Raw genomic sequence first — 12307 nt, forward strand, 5'->3', positions numbered from 1 at the left:
AAAACTCTTAAAGGCATTGTTTACTAGGTACTCAGAGATCCTTAGAGATTGGGATGAAAGGTTAGCACATCATTTCTAGACTACCTAGATGTCAACAATATGACTGTATGTATAATTGCCAAACTCATAATCCAGCATTGAATTTTGTGTTTCTTAGTTTCAATGTTATTTAATGACCTTAGAAACAATCATTCTGGTATATTCTGAATAAGAAAAAACCAGCGTTTTCCAAGTATCTCCCATGCTTCTCCAATTTCCTCATTCCTTTCTTCTATGCACAGCACATACAGTTCCCAAAGCCATCTTACCCCTTAATTTTATTTTGCTCATGTAGGTTCCTCAGGGTCTTGAAGCTGTTTCTGAAAATTTTATGGTAAGGAAACACCTTATTTAAAAAGTTAAGCCCTAGTTGAGAATCACCCTAGATTCTGAGGTTAACAATAGAAATTGTAAGAAGTTATTATTTTGTACTAATAAACACACATTCCACTAAGGGTAGCTTTTATTGATGGATTATACTTACCCTATCAAGTGTAATAACATACAAAGAGATTCAAAAATCACTTAAGGCACAGAAATGGCTATTAGTGATATGGTTTCCTTTACCTGTGTTAAATATTGTAGATCAAACAAGGAAACCATTTTGAGATGCATGTGAGGAATATATGGAGATTTGATGTGTAAGAGGCAAAATGCCTTGTTGCTATTTGAGGAGGGCCTTATTCACAAGGGCTAGCCTTTACCAAATGGCAGTCACCACCAGTATAGTGTAATTCCTTTGCTTTTTGTTAATACTAGTTTTGCCAGAAAAAAACCCAGAAAGTTTACTGAAATTTGACAGCAGATATGAAACAATGTGGTGACAATACATGTACTTTTTAGTAAAGTTTATTTCTTTCTGTTTGGTCCCTGCAAAATCTCAAATATTTTAGATGTTCCTAACACGTCATTAAAGTATAGACCCATTTTAACTTATATGTGATTTTCAGGTATATCTTTGGAATAGCTCCCAAAACTATCTGCATGTCTCACAAATAGTTGCCATAGGACTAATTATAATGTAGGCATAATGACCATTTGTATTATTGAGTGTTCCATGTTAGGCACTGTTATAAACATTTTGCAGGTATTATCTGGTTTAATCTTTACAGTTGTAGGAGAAGTCATGCTATTATCCTCATTTTACAGTTAAGGATAATTAAACACTAAGAGTTTAAGGGTCTTGCTTCAGGTGACAAAGTGGCAGAATCCAGGTCTGACTGGTCTTCTCATTCTCTTAATGTCTTTCACAGAGAAGTTCTTTAAGTGATGTGCAACTTGTATTTCATAGATGCCTCTCACGTTGTGTCTCAAAAGTCAATGCCAAAGCCAAAGCCATCTAGATTTTCTGTGTTGTTTTGAGGAGGAGTTTAATTTTAAATGTAACAGACTCTTGATCCATTCTGAGTTAATTTTTGTGAAGGGTAGAAGATCTGAGTCTAGCTTGTTTTTTGTGGCATATGGATGCCCAGTTGTTCTCACATCGTTTGTTGGAGAGACCATCCTTTTTCCATTAATTGCTTTGCTCTTTTGACAAAGATTAACTATATTTGTGTCAGTCTATTTTTGGACACACTATTCTGTTCCATTAATCTATTTGTCTATTCTTTTGCCGATACCACACTTTATTGCCATAGCTTTAAGTCTTGAAGTTTGCTGCAGCCAGTCCTTTATCTTTGTTCTTTTTCTTCAATATTGTGTTGGCTAGCCTAAATCTTTTGCCTCATCATATATAAGCATTAGAATCTGTTAGACCATATCCACAAGATAACTTGCTGGGATTATGATGGGGATTACATTGAAATTCTTGATCACAATACAAAGACCTGACATTTTCAACAATTCTGAGTCTTTCTGATCATGAAGATGGAACTTCTCTCCACTTAGTTTTGATTCCTTTTGTTGAATTTTAGTTATCTTGACATATATCTAACAAAAATACAATATCTATAAGTATTTGTTTGTGTCAATGGAAAGAGTATTGTGGCTTTAATTTTAATTCCAATTGTTCCTTAGTTGTATATAGGGAAGCTGTAGACTTGTAGATGAACTCATATCCTGAAACCTTATTTTAATTGCTTATTAGCCTCAGGAGTTTTGTTTTTTTTTAATTGATTTGTTATAATTTTCTACATAGACAAGTAGGTTAGCTACAAAGACATTTTTTTCTTTTCCATTTCATAGATTCTTTTTTTAAAAAAAAAATTTAATGTTTATTTTTGAGACAACACAAGAGACAGACTGCAAGCAGCAGAGGGGCAGACAGACACAGAATCTGAAGCGGGCTCCAGGCTCTGAGCTGTCAGCCCAGAGCCTGACGCCAGGCTCGAACTCATGACATGAGCCCTGAGATCCTGACCTGAGCCAAAGTCCGACGCTTAACCGACTGAGCCCCTCAGGGACCCCTCCATTTCCTAGATTATTTCCTTTTGTCTTATTGCATTAGCTGGGTCTTGTATGTTGAAAAGGATTGTTCAAAGCGGACATCTTTGCCTTGTTCCTTACCTTAGTGGGAATTCTTTCTAAGTATGGCATTTGCTCTAGTTTTTTTCTTTTGGGGGGGGGGTGGGGGGGTAGAGATCCATCATATTAAGGGATACCCCCTCTATTCCTAGCTTGCTGAGTTATTACTGGGTGTTGCTTTGCTTGTTTTTACACTGAATTTATTCATGTTTTTTTTTAGCACTATTTACAATTAGATGGTAGGTTGTATACTAATTATAAGTCATAAATGCAATTGTTCGGTGTGTGTGTATATGTGTGTGTGTGCACGCATGTGCATGCACGGGCGTGGTGGTTTTTGTGTTTGGAGGCAGGCTAATCCAATTTTCTCCCGACCATTTCAGAAAAAAAAAAAAAATTTTTTTTTTGGAGCATACTCTTGCTTCAAAAACCAGAGTGAAAAACATGGTTTTGAAGAGAAAGCCTTTAAATGTTTAATTTGTGTTAAGCATTCATAAAGATAATAATGGCTATGAGAATCCCCCATCATCCACCACCCATCACAACTGTTAATCATTTTCTCTAAGTGCTTTTCCATTTGGCAAATGATAGCTTAGTAGCTCTCTATGGAAATAGATAGCACATCCTCCACTTAATCACATGGAACATTTAAGCAAAAAGAGACAGTTTTACCTATAGGCAAGTTGTTCACTGGCATCTTGAATTATTTCTAATATGCATGAGCTTTTTACTTCATAATCAGAGAGTTGACTCTTACATGAATTCAAGAATTTTTAACGTTGCTCTTTAAATCTCTAAGTTAAAAGAAATTTTTTAAAATATATACACAATGGGAAAAGAAAACTTTCCCTGCATCTTCAGCTTGACTACTATTTTTTTTTTTCCTGTTTTTGGTTGGCTCTGCCCTTAGGTCTCAGTTCTGACTCCTGAGCTTCACCATCATCCTCCCAACTTCATACCCCTCCTATTCTTGTTTCTGATGCTAGATCCCTATTTCAGCTTCTTGGTCTAGGGCTCTGCTTTGGGCATCTAGAACTTAGCTTCCCTGTCATTTTTAGAAAGGATATCAATATTATGTTCTTGTATACCTCTAATACCCTAAGATCTAAAAATGCTCTAGGAGTTCCCCTTCTTCTTTAATGTCCTTTTGAGGACATTTTCCCCTCCCACCTTTCTAAACTTCCCAGCTTTGAAGCTCATGTTATTTATCAGATCCTTTACCTTGTTGTTGATTGATGCCTAGACTTCTTTATTCCTTAGTATTTGTGGCTTCTTCATTACCTGAATCAATTTCTCCAGTGATCTAATACTCTATTCTCTGTCAGCTATTCACTCCATTATAAAATCTTATCTTTGTCATTATTATAACTCTATCTTAGAGCCGCCATCACCTGATCAAGATGGCATTGTGATTAGATCTCCAAACTGAGATAATCAGTGTCAACAGCAAAATCTTGCCAAGAGAAGACTAAACTGTATACCAAAAAAAGGACTTTGCTTTCTTCAGGAAGTTTTTATAAAACAATCTAATACCTTTAAGTCAGGTTACATGGGTAATAACTTCCCTATAACAATTTCTTATCCAGTTCTGCTTCAATACTAACCCTGTTTTGTCTGTAAGTCCTAAACAGTTTATGTCACCAGTTTTGTTTACTTTCTCACTTTAAGAATTTTTTATTTTTATTTTTATTTTTGAGAAAGAGAGCATGAGCACATAAGCAGGGGAGGGCAGAGAGAGAGAGAGAGAGAGAAGGAATTCTAAGCAGGTTCTGCATTGCCAGTGCAAAGCCTGATGCAGGGACTGAAATCATGAACTGGAGATCATGACCTGAGCTGCTATCAGGAGTCAGACTCTTAATGAACTGAGCCACCCAAGTGCCCCATAGTTGTGCTCTATCAACAGATTGCTGGTAGCATTTTGTAGACTTTAAACACAACTTGTTCATGATGCTAATTTCAAGAAGTCTACCCTCTGGTGCTATTATAAGACACTCCTCCCATGCCAACTCCATCAACCCTACAACATAGGAAACTTAAATTCATTGATCTTATTAATATTCACTATCTTTCACCACCTCTTGACCTCATTCTGTCCATATCTAGCTTCAATTCTCTGGTCATAAATACTCCCCTGTACACAACCTCAGTGATTCAACTTTGAATTACTGATTCCTATATCTAATTGATGACTGGATATTCTTACCTGGGTTCTTACCTAAATTTACCATGTCCAAAATGGAACCTTACATTCTCCAAGTAGGTTTCCCCCCCCAGTCTTTGTCACTTCATTTCATGGGAACTTCTTCTTTCTTAGGCCAAAAATCTTGGAATACTATGTAATTTCTCATTTTTCTATTTTACATTCAACTAGTTAGCAAAACCTCTTGGCTATACAATCAAAATATATCTGCAGTCTGAGAACTAATAGCATCCTGGTGCAAGTCAAAGAGTTTCTGGCTTTGATTATGGAAATAACTTTCTAATTAATACATTATCCACATCAACAAAGCAGCCAAAATGATGCTGATAAGCATCAGACTATTTTTCTCTTCTACTCAAAACTATCCAGTCTTCCCATCTCAGAGTAAAAGCAAAAGGTGATCTTTGGAAGAGGTCTGTGTGCTCTTCCTCCCTTAGGGTTCTGATCTTGTCTCCTATTCCTCTTTCTACTGCTTATGAGCTATTCTAGTTTTGCAGTTCCTCAAATATGCCTGATACATACTTACCAGAGTCTGTACCAGGAAATTTTCAGGTGTTATTTCTGGAAATGCTATTCCTCCAGATAGTCAAAAGTCCATTCTGTAAAGTCTTGCTCAACATAGTCATCTTAGTAAGACCTCCTGCAATCATCCTTTCTACCAATCACAGTCCTCACTTCATCCCTGCAGCCCTATTCTGATTTATCCTGCTTCATTTATTGTAGGTTTCCATGTGCTGGAATGTAATCCTTACAAGAGTAAGGTTTTTCCTGATTTGTTTGTCACTGCTCTATCCCCAGAATCTAGAACATTGCCTGACATAATTGTTGATTTTGTTGAATAAATGTATAGAAATTAATTCTTTTAAAAATCTATATTTAGGTGTTAGACACATTTCACAAGTTACACTCTCCTATAGATTTTTCGTATGTTCAGTTGTTTTGGGCTTCCTTTCTCCAAATATACAAATTAGCTGAACATTACTTTGTTTTTTTTTTTTTTTTTTTTTTTTTTTTATTTATATATGAAATTTATTGTCAAATTGGTTTCCATACAACACCCAGTGCTCATCCCAAAAGGTGCCCTCCTCAATACCCATCACCCACCCTCTCCTCCCTCCCACCCCCCATCAACCCTTAGTTTGTTCTCAGTTCTCAACAGTCTCTTATGCTTTGGCTCTCTCCCACTCTAACCTCTTTTTTTTTTTTTTTTTTTTTTTGTTCCCCTCCCCCATGGGTTTCTCTTAAGTTTCTCAGGATCATTACTTTGATTATTCACCATAGTTTCAGTAAGATCACTTTGTTTTCTGTGGAAGTTAGAGCACAATACTTCGTTATTTAATGAGAGGTCACAAATCAGGACATTAACTAGCACAACTCCATTGATCGTGTGAGCCAACCTCAGAAAAGCAGGAATAAAATGATTTCCATGCCAAAAGCCCAGTAGATAATACAATCACTTTGAATAAAGTACTAGGAAATTTTGCACAGAATAAAAGCGTAAAAGTTTTATATCTTACAAGTAACATTAAAGTAAATGCATTTGGGAAGAATTATTTCAGGCATTTCCAATGGACACTTTTATGAGGTGCTGTTGATCAACGTTTCTAAAGTATCACATTGAGAGGTTTTATTTCCTATCACATTTCTTGTTTTAGAAGTAGTAAATAGCTATGATAATTCTTATTTCATCATCCCTGTCACATGTAACAAGCAATAATCCATCTTGTTTTCATTATTAAATATGGGTACTGAATATTGAAAGACTAGATATAACAACTGTTGTCAAAGTCTTGCTGTTACCAGGGTGGTAATTTGTCCATGAGTAATGGCTGGATGTAGAAGAAGTATGTGTAGTTGAACTCTGCTCCAACCAAGCATCTTTTTGAAAAACAAAAAAGCAAAACAAAAACACTTAACTCTAGAATTTCAAAATATGTGGTTGGTGTTTTTTGCAATTCCAAGTAAAAGGATTTTAGGCAGGGCATGGACAGACCCATTAAAATTAGCATCTTAATTCTTAGATATATGAGAAATAATAGTATAAAATAGTAGTCAGCAAATACTAAGATGGTGATAACCAAAATGAGTGAAGTTTGGAATATCCTTGTTATTGAGGTTAGATCACCAACTAATACCTAATTATTATTTGATTACAGAATGTTAAGTTACCAGGTATCTGATCTCCAGAAAGAATACCTGTTCAAGTACCTGGTTCCTCACGAATGAGCAAGCAAGCAATACTGACCGAGGTAAGTGTTCAACAGTACAGCCATTTAAGACCTTCATGTTGTCTCCATTGTACTATTCCAGTCTGTTAGCGCTACTAGCAAGAACCAAATAACAAAGGCAGAAATAATGGTCACTGTTCTCCTTAAAAGTTACATAGGAACTCTCAGCTTCAGTCATGTTTTCATATGTACATATTCATTAATAGAAAAAATATAGATTTCCTAAAACACAGCATTCTTCTAGAGAAAATCTAACCCCACGTACAGTTTTGTACATCCAGAAAAATGTCATTCTCCTGCTTTCCAACTCATTAAATGGCAAATACTTTTCTCAATCTTCCTTATGTAATAACTGTAGTGTAAGTAGCAATTATATTTCTTTCAACATTTTATCATATTCTATAAATGCTGAGGTTAGCACACCTTTGTTTTACTTTAGCACAAAACTGTACTACTTCTTCCAGCCTATGCTTAAAATATCTAATGCAATGAAGAAAAGTGTAACATAGTGGGTAGGTGGGTGGGGTGGGGGGAGAACCTACAAATGATTTTTACCAGTTTGGCTTCAATATGTGCCTCCACCTTTTAACTAGCGGTGGGACTTGGAACAGATTATATTATCACTCAGAAAGCTATTTTTCTCATTTTAATAAAAATGCTTAATTATGGTTTTGAGAGAATGTGAAATGATGTCAAAGTATTTCCTAAACTGTAAGGGGTCATACAAATTTCACGAGTAAGTTATTTTGGTAGATAAAAATCACCTGAAACATATGTAATTTACTTCATATAGAGTTTTATTCTTGTCCTCCTTTGATTGGTTAGACATAATTATTGGGAAAATATTTCTCCAAAATGCCTAGACAAGTATGTGCTGATTATGAAGACTTACTGGCCCTTTCTTTCTGGCTGAAAATTTTCTAAACGTCTTCAAAGAACAGTGTTTTTTCTATTTTTAGCTGATTGTAATAATAGTCATGAGAACAGGTTAGGTAAATTAATCATATATGCATAACATGAAACTTTACAATTTGAGTATTTACATTCAGAAACTTTATTTTTATTTGCATGTAAATATAGGGGATTTTAGAGGCAATGATGCACAAGGCATGGATCTGTTATATAGCTCCGTTACGGTCATCCTGAAGACACATCTCTGAGTCTTATTAGTTAAAATTTTGACATGTGCATACCTAGCCAGCAAGAGTATTATCTAATTACCACTTCAATGTTGCCTTCTTTCTCCTTATCTATGTAGTGGGCAGAATAGTATCCATCTGGAAGTGTTGTGTGCACAATTAAATGAGATAAAGCAAACTAACACTATTAGAAGAAAATATAGATCTTTATGATCTTAGAGTTGCCAGGGATTTAATAAAAAATGAAGGACCACACCAACCATATAAATTCCAGGTTTCATTATATTAGATAGTCTATGTGAAAAATTAAGCAGTGCATTAGGACAAGTATAGAATATACAGGAGACAAAGGAGATTATGAAAATCAAAATCCACATAACATTAAAGAGGTGTTAAACATCAGCCAAAGACAGGAGCAGAAAATTGAAAAGAAACTCAATACCTATCTGAAGTAATGCCTAATTTGTGAGAAATAAAAACAAGACAAAATAAAACTCTCAACCCAGATAACTACTAAAACTTCAGATATCAGAGTTTAGTAAGAATGTATGTAAATATGAAATTTCTCAAAAGGGCTTTTCAGATATTCATTAGTACAGCTATTCTGGAGAGAAATTTGATACTTAAAGTAGTGTCTGCTTATATGACCCAACCATTCTCTAAGTAGAAGTCTTAGAGAAATCTTTACCTATGCAGTGGAAAACATGGAACTACTAGAAAATTCACTGAAGCATTGGTTATGAAAAAAAAATTGAAGAACTTCAAAAGAATCTTCATATACATTAAAAAAAAGGAATGGATGTACAAGCTATCCACGGAAAATGTAGACAATATCTGTCTCACATCATGATCTCAAAAAACAATGGTAATTTGAAATTAATGGAACGTAGAGTTTATGTACTTTTTAAAAAGCACATATAGACAAAAATGCTATATTTAAAGAACAAGTATGATATATTGGAAGGATACATCAAACAAGATAGTGAGTGTCCATGGGTTGGGGAGGGGAAAAGGAAAGGGGGTAAGGAGGGGGAGGAAAGGGAGGGGCGAACTAGGATAAGTGGGACAAAAATAAGGCTGTAGTTAATTATGTGCTATTAGCAGCATAGGATTGAGATCCATCAATCCAACTCTTAAGATTACTTGTGTAGGAAAGAAGGTCATTCTAGTTCCATGAGGTTATATATCTAAATACAGTGTTTAGTATAAAACTCAATTTTAATCTCATTCTTTTTCAAATAAGGTTTAGTCAAATCAATTCTAACTTTCATTTTCTCAGTTTCTCGAAAAGTTGCTGTTTTCTGTCCTTACTAAAAGATCTAAGTTTTACTGAAGTAATAAACCAATATATGTGGGAAGTAAGATAAATTCAAAAGTCAGAATTTCAAAATATTATTAACATCTGAGTGATAAAGATGTCAAAATAAACATTGATACTGACATTCCCCAGAAGTGGATGTTTATTTTCTGTATTAATCAAAGTTTTTCATGCTCAGAGAAACTCAATTTCACCGGAGCTGCCCCCTGATGGACAGGATTGAGTATCTGTTTGAGAAGAGGATGGGAGTCATGTCAACACTTTTAGCCCATAGAAAAGAGGGGAGATTTCCCCATTCTACTGAAGAGATTTCTGATTTGTAATTATACCTTGTCACCTTTCAGCTTCTAGACCAATACATTTCCATAGGCAGGACCTCCGCCCTGGGTGAGCTGCAATTCTGCTTTAGGAATGGTTGTTCATAAGCATGGGTCAGCGGTGTGGAGAAAATCCTTCTGAGGGCTGTAAGAATTTCTGTTCAAGTATTTTTCTTTTGAGCCTCAAAAAAGAACCTCTTGATCTATGCCAGAAACTGCACAATTTCCCCAAACAGACACAGGAAAGAAAATGTTAACACTTCACAATCATGGACTTTTACCATTTTTCACCCTCACACAAAATGGATTAAGGTACCAATAATGTCCCAATGTAAATAATAGAATTTTACCTATTAGATTATTTAACAAAATCTTTACATTAGTGTGGCCAGTTAAGATTACATAGCCCACCTTGAAGACTCCTGATCTGAAGTCCAGTGCATTTCTATGTTGTCACACAGCTACTCCAAAATATGTTGACATCCACACTAAGCTTTAAAAATTCTATAAACACACAGACTCTTCTAAATATATACCCAAATGCTGTCATTAGCTCAATAACTGGGCTGATTAGATCATCCCCTATATGTAGACAATTTAAAGTAGGACATAAAAATCTAAATATTGTAGATTAGCAATAAGCTGATTTTTTTCAGGTTCCCAAATATTCCAGGCAGGGACTCCTTTGAGGACAAGGATTAAGTCATATTAGTCTCTTTTCAAGAATCAAGTAAATGCCAGTTTCCCCGATATGGGCCCCTCTCTCTAATGCTTCTGACATTATCCCTGCTAATCATTGCCTACATCCTAAATACCTGCTTGCTGCCTCCTAATGGGTCTCACCATATAGAGGAGGGCCTCGTCTATATTTAGCCCTTGTTGTTGAAGTTTATTTTTGAGCAAGACAGAGTGAGTGGGGGAGAGGCAGATAGGGAGAGAGAGAGAATCCCAAGTTAGGCTCCCCATTGCCCTGGGCTCAAACTCATGAAACTGTGAGATCGTTACTGGAGCTGAAACCAAGAGTTGGATGCTTAGCCAACTGAGCCACCCAAGCACCCTTCTTTTTAGCTCTTTCTTAAATCACTTTCTCAGAAGATAACTCTTGTTTGGATGTTTACTCATATAATAACATGGATTTTAAGGAAGGAGTCAAAACTTGGCATTCAAATGATATATTTTTTTAACTAAATGGGCATTACCCTGGATTACTGATATTCCAAGCACTAGTGGATTTCAATCCTGCCTTTATTACACATTAATATATGCTTTCACATCTGTATCTACTCACCAGGTGTATTATATTTAAGGGTTAAATAGGTAAGCTGAATTTAATACTTGATTGAATAGAACACTGCACTTAGTCTAGGGCATGTAATCCTTAACTAGAGATACATATAAATATACATATAGGGAAGTTACTGTTGTTCAGAAAAAAAATCTTTTACCACAGGTTTTAGTGCAATGCAGGCCAGCTGTCCTGGAAACCATTTCCCTTTGGTCATAAAATAGAGGACATAAAAATATTCATGTCCCCACTAATTTAAAAATTTATTGAATGCCTCATAATTCAGACATTGTACTTGACACTTAGGGGATCATTAATGAATGAAACACATTAATTTATACTTTTAAAGGTCTGCCTAAAACCCTGAGAGACTGAGTTATAACTAAGTGCATTAAGAAAATTTAGTAAATTTTTATTCACTGGTAAAAACCTGGAAGTCTTTACCCAGATAAAATACATGCCAGCAACATGTATTCTTGTCAACATGAAATCCTTTTCCACTTCTGGGGACAAGGTGAGACTATGTGGGGCTGAGACTTTAGGTGGATGGTGTTAAGTTTTAATGTCATTCCCTTCTCCCAATTTCATCTCACATTAATCCAGAACGTCTTAGTGCTTTAATAAGATAATTTGGATTTAAAGTTTTAACATATAAAACTTCATTTTAGATGAAAGATTCGCAATATTCTATATTGGTAAATATCTCCATATATTTCAATGTGGATTACAGGACATGCTGTGTCCAATGTTTAAACAGACAGCCCTCAGAAATGGCAGTGATAGGAGTACTGCCATACCAATAATGGTATTGTATGGACATTTGTTCAATGTGAGGGAAAACAATCAGCTTAGCTTGGACCCTATTTGGTACATATAATTTTTCCTTCTTTAACCATCCATATTTACTCCAGAGGTTGGGATTGGTAGAACATAGGGGAAAAAAAAGTCGTACAAGATATAGGACACAGGGCTTGGATAGGAAACATTATCCCATAGTTATTAAGTTTTGGAAGACATTAGGTCAAGATAATAGCTTCTAATCAAGAAAGCACCCAAATCAGAACTCTGTGTGAAGGGAATGAGACAAAATCAAAGTGAGAAACAAAAATAATAATCAGAACCTAAAAGATTTAAAATGGATTAAGGTGGAGGCAACACTTCTAAAAGGTTTCCAAACATTTGAGAAGAGAAACTAAGTTTATATTACAACTTCAGGCACAAGTTTGGAGAAAAGGATAATATTTTTCCTTCAATTGTTATCTATAGAGTATCTTATATTCACTCAATAGTTAATCAGTTATCCTGGATCAAATTTTTA

The 12307-nt window shown here is 35.2% G+C and overlaps 1 long non-coding RNA gene across 1 annotated transcript in view; it reads left to right on the top strand.

Annotated features, from left to right (window-relative positions):
* Window positions 1–12307, top strand: part of LOC147583288 (uncharacterized) — a 72943-nt gene that overhangs the window by 29220 nt on the left and 31416 nt on the right. The window contains exon 2 of the long non-coding RNA XR_015248059.1: window positions 6859–6951. This is a non-coding gene — a long non-coding RNA (uncharacterized LOC147583288). The remainder of the gene's footprint in view (window positions 1–6858; window positions 6952–12307) is intronic.

The sequence above is a fragment of the Puma concolor genome, chromosome A2 (assembly GCF_028749965.1).
Source record: "Puma concolor isolate L17-30 chromosome A2, mPumCon1.1.hap2, whole genome shotgun sequence".
NCBI lineage: Eukaryota > Metazoa > Chordata > Mammalia > Carnivora > Felidae > Puma > Puma concolor.